The sequence below is a fragment of the Pygoscelis adeliae genome, unplaced genomic scaffold (genome assembly GCF_000699105.1).
Source record: "Pygoscelis adeliae isolate BGI_AS28 unplaced genomic scaffold, ASM69910v1 Scaffold101, whole genome shotgun sequence".
Classification (NCBI taxonomy): Eukaryota; Metazoa; Chordata; class Aves; order Sphenisciformes; family Spheniscidae; genus Pygoscelis; species Pygoscelis adeliae.
The window spans coordinates 2,656,453-2,662,289 of record NW_008824238.1 but is presented as its reverse complement, the minus strand read 5'-3'; positions in this window follow the sequence as shown (position 1 = coordinate 2,662,289).

Below are 5,837 nucleotides of genomic sequence, written 5' to 3'. Positions count from 1 at the left end.
CCGTTGCTATTACTTGAATGTGTGTCACTCCTGTTGTTTCCACACTACAGAATTTCCAAAGTGTCTGCAGGAGGTTTCAAATGAACTCCAAATTTCAAAGCGATACCCAGGGGGAAGCACTGAATTTCATTTGGGTTTGCTCTAAAGCAAAGACCTTCAGGCATGAACCCCAGAGTTTCCTAAACTTGAGTGAAGCTTTCAGGAAAGCTGACTGAAGTTAGTAATAAAAGCCAATGTTAGGCAAGCTTTCAGTTTCAGGAACCACTGTATGTAGTCCACAACATCGGTATCACAATGCTCTAACCTAAAAGTAAAATACCGCTGTAAAAGTGTAATCTTTGGTATAAATCCAGAGTAAATCTATGGAAGCACATCTACTAACTGCAGCTGGTCAGAACCATCATGTATGACTCTATGTCATTCAAGGAGTCAACAAACTGACTCTAAAAAACTCTGCTGAGAAACCAGTGCAGCCTGCTGAGCATGACAATTAATTGTTTCCAGTTCAATAAGATGAGGGAAACAAACACAGGAGACCTGTGACAGCTAAGCCTAGCATCCACCTTGGGATGTTCAGCAGCTAGCTTTTTGGGATGACGTTGCCAAAATCCTTCTAAGCCAAAATTCTTCAGAGATCAGCTCTGCAAGCCTTGGCCAAGGAGGTCGCTACCTCCACCTCCTACTGGGGATCAAATCAAGTCCTGAGAGCTGGCAACTGTTCTCAACAACCGCAGTGAATGAACTGCAGTGTAGCCAGGTGTCTCCTCTTCCCCAGCCCCTGCTGCCTCTTACTGCTCGCTCACGGACTCCTGTTGGGGCTGTGTGTGTTTCCAGTTCTTCTGCAGAGCACAGAAATGCAGTTTTGCTCATGCTAAGCAAATAATACACACTCTCTGCTCAGGCCTTGACTCTTTGTACTAATATCTGCAGCCCGCAGGACCAAACCGAAGCTTATTCATGGTGTACAATACTTTGGCTTGAAAGTTGGCACCCTAACACGCAAAGGATTTATGGCACATGACTGTGCATAACAGAATCAGATTGTTATTCCAGGAAATTGGACCCAATCTCATCCCAACAAAGCTAGTGGTAATTTTCCTAATTAATGCATTGGGAGCAGTCCTCAGGAGCTATACTGAAATGTAGTTTTCCATTAGCCTCCGCAGGCCTGCAGTTTTACAACGTGACAATTATTCAAATATCATTTAATTGTAAAAATTATAGTTTTAAGCTGTGTCATGGGTTTTGACATTTGATAAATTCATGATACATTTTACTACATCTTCCTGCTCAGGTGTTAGTGTGCAAAATCCCACAAATGCAACAAAATACAATAAAACTTCTGACTTAAGATATTAATTAGGTAATTAAACTGTCACACAAGATTTGTTTGTCCTTTGTAAATTAGTAGCTCAATCCTCACAATTTATAAGCAGAACAAATCATAAAACAAAAGGGTTGGTTCACTATAAAAACCACTAAGCTTTTGCACAAGGCCAAAGCAGCCATGGAAAATTGATTTTCCACAGCTTACTCAGTCTTGAATAGGCTCTGCTTTGTAGAATATTTTTTATTGAGTGAAGCCAAAACTCATTATAGCTAAGACCTTTAGCAACAACGTGTGTTTGCTCCATTATTTTTAATGTCATCAACATCACATTTTAATCTCATGTATTAAAGTGGGAAGAGCACAAAGATGTATTTGCATTTTATTACCAATCTAAAGGAAGGAGACTATGCTAGATATTTAGTAAAATGTGGACTGTGGGAGAGGGAAAATGATTATTCATTATTTCTCACAGGATGAGATGTGGGTACAGAGCAGGTTTAAGGTAAAGGGAAGCAGGGTTTTCTGTACAGTGTAGTATTAAATTGTGTGACTCGTTATCACTGGATCTTAGGGCAGTCAACACATAAACAGCCCTAGACAAATTTGGGGGACAGGACATTAAACACAGCATTCCAGGTGCTGCTTAAGAAACCTCTCGAACAGTGATCACCAGAAGCTGGCAATCCCTGAGCAACCTGGTCTCTCCTCGGAGTCTGGCCTTGCTGTGGGCAACAGGTTGGACCAGAGACCTCCTGAGGTGTCTTCCAACCTGAATTGTGCTACGTCCCTCTATACATTCTCTTTTCTTACACTGTTAACATCCTAGCTGGTATCAGAAACAAGTTAGAGGGCTACATGGACATTTGATTTGAGTTGTGATGGAAGTTTTTACAGGGTGTTAATAGGCAAAATTGTGTCACCTGATCTGAGATATATTAAAGTCAACAGTCTTCAGTAGCTTCTCTGGTCATTGGATTGGTCTAGTTAATTTTGTCAGGATTATCACAAAGAAATTCATCTGGAACATACTCTACACACCTGAATAATAATAGTGTAGAGGCTGGTCAACCTGCATTTTACAAGGGGTACAATTTATAATCCACGCAAAAAACACCAGCTGCTCACCCAGCTCTTGGCAGAGACGTGATCTCATGGAGTCACAGTGCTTAAATCCAGAAGTGCCATTTGTGATCATCTAACCTGATCTACTTATCACAGGCTATTACCTTTGTACTGAGCTCAATAACTTTGTGTTTGACTTAAATACATCTTCCAGAATGACATCCCGTCTTAATTTGAAAATGAGAGATGGGGAATCCATCTCTTCCCTTCATCATGTATTTCAATGATTAATCACTCTTTCTGTTAAAAATGGGCACAGAATTTCTAATTTGAATTTGCTGGTGACAGCTTCCAGCCATTGCTTCTTTAGTAATCAGAATTTTCCTATTGTGAATATGCTCACGCATTTTAATGAGGTCACCTCTGAGTCTTGTTTTTAATTCACTAACATGCCAATTTCTTTATTTCTCATGGGATGAGGTATTTCTTATAGCTCATGAATAATTTTGGTAGTTCTTTCCCTTGCTCTCTCGAATCTTTCAACAGTTTTTTAAATATGAAAACGAACTGGATACAATATTTCCTTTCTGTGCAGAGAAGAATTTCCACAATCCTATCATGAATCTGTTTATCAATGGACATCCTACTATTGGAGGATGCAAACTGGATTCCTTTGGATGAAATAAAATCATATTAGATGACTGACAGTTACTATAGGAGAGGATCTGATATACAAAGGTTTAGCTGAACACCCAGATTCCTGAGTAAAGAAAACAAATTTCTTAGTGAAACATGCTGACTGTCAAGCTGTGGCCTTTCAAAAGTCATGTTACCACCTGACCTCAGCTTCCATAACTGTAACATTGGAACAAAATCTTGTTAACCCTGACACACCAGGAAAAAGAAAAGATTGCTTGTTGTATTACTGTCATAGCAATTCCATTCTTCACCACAACTGAAATTTTCAAATAATTATGCCACCTTAATGTTAAAAAATTAATTTTATGCTATAGTCCTTTCTTCTCCAGGGTCTATTCAAAGCAAATTCTTAGCCCCTATTACCACTGCAGACATAGGAAAAACTACTATCCTACTGCTACAACGGTGAGAGAGGTGACTACTGAGATAAAAAAGGGCATGGGCTGTACTATGTTAGTTCAAACCTACTGAATTTTGCAAACTTTTAGCTGACAATTCTCAATTTAGAATCACTGCTGCCATTATTGATGTTTACTAATGCCAATTTAAATGCATTACTGAATTGAATATTTGAGCTCTCCACAATGTGCCTTTTTTACTTTTGAAATTATTCCTTTTTAGCAATAGAGATACATGGTTTCTCAGAAGTGACGGATGCTGCATTCCTTTTGCTGCTCAGGATTCTTATCATCCTTTCAGACAATTGAATTTCTTCCATTTGTAAAATCTATTAGAGAAGAAGGATTGCAAGTAAAACCCAATGACTGGAATCAGAACTGCTTTGGCAATACAGGCATACTTCATTGCTGCATATTAATACCTAGGATTCCCATTTTTAAAATTGTATTTACTTAGTCTTATGAATTAGAACTTGAGCAATATTATGAAAAAGCTCATGAGGGATATAAATTCATTATATTCATATAACAGATTTCTGTAAGATATACTTCAGCTTGAACTAATTTGATGTTTTGATTTTTGGAAATGCCCTATATAAATGTGACCACATTAAATGTCTAAAGCCTGATTAACCAGAGAGACTGAATAAAACAATAGCAAGCACAGCATCTTTGTCCAAAGAGGTACTTTCTAAACAGGTTCCTAAAAAAGGATCTACTTTAAATCAGATGTGAAGCAGTATTTGTCAGTTATTTAAATGGGACTATTAAACTGATGCTAGTAGATATGAAAATACTAATAAAATTTGTGACTTCATAAATAATTATTTGCAGAATGACTCAGAGAAAGTAATAGCCCTTTCCAGATTTAAAAATTTATGAACTGTTGACACTCTATTGATTGGAGCATTTACTGCACCTTCAATAGGTCTAATTAATGAAACTGTTCACAGAATTAAACATAGTACTTAGCAGGATGACACTATGCCCCAGTTCTTTGCAAACATCTCCACATTCAAACATTTTCATGCTCGTGGAGTGGCCTACTGCTTGTCCTAGTGAGGCCAGGGAGTGTTTCATATTAGCTTCAGTTATCTTATGCTTACCTACATATGAATACAAAGCTACTTACGAGACACGTAAATTGCAGGATCTGACACTTGATGAAACAACACTGTTAAAAATCAGAAGTAAAAGAACATTTGGTTTGTTTCTTTTATCAGTTAACTTTAAATCATTACTATAGCAATGAAGATGTAGATGATCACTGCAACACACTGGAACCTGTGTCACAGATATGGAAAAATAAATTTGTTATATTTTGCAAATAAAATAAATTTGCATTTTCATATGTTCCAATACAAAGGTATAGATCCAGAAATAGGCAGTCTAACATAACAGAGAACAGTAACCTGGAAAGCAGACTCTGAAAGGGATCTGTAGGTCCCAGTGGAGAAATGGCACGAACTCTTAAGCAGCTACATTATGGCAAGAAAAGTTAATATAATTTCTGAACACGTTAAAAGAAAAGAAATAAGCAAAAGCAGAGAGGCAGTTTTTGCCTGTCGATGAGATCATTTTAGAATAATGTGTTTCTGTCTACCCTTTTTTTAAAAGATGTTAAGAAAGAAGGACAGAAATGGAATAAGAAGAGCCATATAGCTCAGGCCTAAGATAATGCGTTAAAGCAAGAAACTTCAGGGGTCAGATCATCTTGGGTTTTCAAGAAAAGGACTGAGAAGAGACTGGAAACTAAAACAGAAAAAGACACAAAGAAAACCAGAAGATGGACTTCCCAGGCCAGTCAGTCTCACCTCTGCATCTGGGAAGATCATGGAACAGATCCTTCTGGAAGCTATGCTAAGGCACACAGAGGACAGAGAGGTGATTCGAGATAGCCAGCATGGCTTCACCAAGGGCAAGTCCTGCCTGACTAACCTAGTGGCCTTCTATGATGGAGTGACTACATCAGTAGACATGGGAAGGGCTACAGATGTCGTCTATCTGGACCTCTGTAAGGCCTTTGACACGGGCCCCCACAACATCCTTCTCTCTCAACTGGAGAGGTATGGATTTGATGGGTGGACTGTCCGGTAAAGGGTGAGGAATTGGTTAGATGGTCGCATCCAGAGGGTAGTGGTCAATCGCTCAATGTCCAGATGGAGATTGGTGATGAGTGGTGTCCCGCAGGGGTCCGTACTGGGACCAGTACTGTTTAATATCTTCATCAATGACATAGACAGTGGGATCGAGTGCGCCCTCAGCAAGTTTGCAGATGACACCAAGCTGAGTGGTGCGGTTGACATGCCAGAGGGACGGGATGCCATCCAGAGGGACCTGGACAAGCT